The sequence below is a fragment of the Penaeus japonicus genome, unplaced genomic scaffold (assembly GCF_977035675.1).
Source record: "Penaeus japonicus unplaced genomic scaffold, GWHDUDI00000001_assembly GWHDUDI00000025, whole genome shotgun sequence".
In the NCBI taxonomy this organism is placed as follows: Eukaryota; Metazoa; Arthropoda; class Malacostraca; order Decapoda; family Penaeidae; genus Penaeus; species Penaeus japonicus.
This window is the reverse complement of record NW_028234427.1, coordinates 28,183,391-28,185,890: the sequence shown is the minus strand read 5'-3', so window position 1 is coordinate 28,185,890 and position 2,500 is coordinate 28,183,391.

Below are 2,500 nucleotides of genomic sequence, written 5' to 3'. Positions count from 1 at the left end.
CTTGAATTACACACCACAATCTTCCTCCCTTCAACGTTTACCATCTATTCCTCTTATAAGTCATCCTGCCTATGTTGATCCTTGGTGAAATAGTACCCACCATATCCATTTCCATCCTTTTTTTAAAATCTAGCACATCCTGCTCTCATGTTTTCCTCTCCTGGACACTTTACCTATCAATCACCTCCGTTTCCACCCCCAACATGCCCGTTGAAGTCCTCTTCAATTAACAGACACTCTTCATTTCTTGGTTACCCTATCCACCACTTCATCATTTGACTCATTCCAAAAAAATTCTTTCTCCTCCAATTCACATCCCAGTTGTGGAGCATATGCCCTAATGATAGTCGTCATCACCCCTTCAACTTGTAGTTTTACATTCACCATTCTGTCATATACTCGCTCCGCCTCCAATGAAATATAACTTCTTCAGGATATTCTTACCATATTTTCCCTCCTATCAACACCGCACTAGAACAATTTGAACTCTCTATCAACGATTCTCGAATTACTCCCTCTCTATTTGTTGAGAGAGAGAGAGAGAGAGAGAGAGAGAGAGAGAGAGATGAATTAGGGGAATGGAGAAGAAATATAGGAAAGATGAAAATTATCTTTGCTTCAGAGACAGTGAGAAAAAGAAGATATATGCATTAGATAGATATGCAGATATATAGATAAGCCAAGTGTTTCCTGGATAAAAAGCAAGAATGTATAGAGTAAGATAAAGAAGAATAAACAATAAATGTATTACCAAGTAGAAAAGGCAAGAAAGATAGAGAGATGGAAAGAATAGACAAAACGTCAAATTCCAGGAGAGTGATGTGATGGCGATGACGTTCCCGCGTTCACGAAGATCCAGCTCAGTGTCGACACCGCACCGTGACGAAGATCCCCCGGGACATCAAAATCCCATTTATTAAACTGAGCCTTTTCTTTCGTCAATATTTCTGTACTTTTCATGTTTCATTTTATTACTACTTTTACATAGGGGACTTTAGAAACAAGTAATTACATAGCCTCCTCCCCAAATACAAGACTACCCGTTCCTTCAAAGTACCCTTTTTAGAGTGTGGGGTATCCTTTGGCTTTTGTGTTCAATATGTAAGTGATTGGGAATTCAAACATGTAAAAAACAAAGCACTCATCCCTTATAATGCAGTAACTGAGTGCATTTACATCGAATTTATGTTTTATCACTATTCAGACAGAACCTTTTGTTACTAGCTTGATCCAGTCATTCCAACTCCATAGACTTTCAGAAGTGAAGTGGAGCGCCTCCGCCACCAGGGGAATGATCATCAGGGCAGAGGCTTTTATTTCAACCTGGTAGACGTACCCGCTTCGCCTCGTAATATTATGACACACTTGCCTTTCTGTTTTTTTTTTGTTTTTTTTTGTGGTCTCATTAACATTTGTCTGTCAGGGAGGCAATATTTTTATTTGATCCCGTGCTATTACTATTTCAAATCCGTTTCTTATTTCTACTAGATAACAAGATCCGGAGAAAGAAAAGAACGCAGGAAAAGGGAAAGAAAAAGCGATTCGCGGATAAAATATAGTATTGCGGCTTTGGGCTTCGGCAGTGTTTTTTAGGCGAGACTGAATTTTTAGGCACCGAAATTTGCCAAAGAGGATAAGTCTCCATCAAACCTTAATCATGGCACAACGGCATGTAAATCTGTGACAACACCCAGTAATCTGAAGTGAAGTTCGTGCGAGCCAGACAAGAGGAATTTACCGCGTATACTACCTACCCATCACCCACAAGTAAAAATGTACATGAAATCGATAGATCAATGAATCCTGCGACGCTTTTACTCAATGGTAAAATTATCGTAAACTTTCTATTTAATATATTTGATGCATGCAATAAATATTTTGAGGGAATTTTCGTCGGTCAATGCATAAAAATGTTGGACAAAAGCTATAACAACTCCAACGCAAAATGCTTGTTACGACCCTGACATGAGGGCAGAACTTCTCACACACATACACACACACACACGCTCACACACTCACTCACACACACACACACACACACACACACACACACACACACACACACACACACACACACATATATATATATATATATATATATATATATATATATATATATAAATGTGCATATATATATATATACATATATGAGTTATACATATATATATATACATATATATGAGTTATATATATATAGAGAGAGAGATATAGATATAGATATATATACATATACATATAAATGCACATATGTATACATATATATATATATATATATGTGTGTGTGTGTGTGTGTGTGTGTGTGTGTGAGTGTGTGAGTGTGTGAGTGTATGAGTGTGTGTGTATGTGTGTGTGTGTGTATGTGTGTAGATGTACATGTATGTATGTATATAAATATAAATATTAATATATATATATATATATATATATATATATATATGTACACACATATGTATCCATGTGTGTGTATGTGTGTATGCACGCACACACACACACACATTAC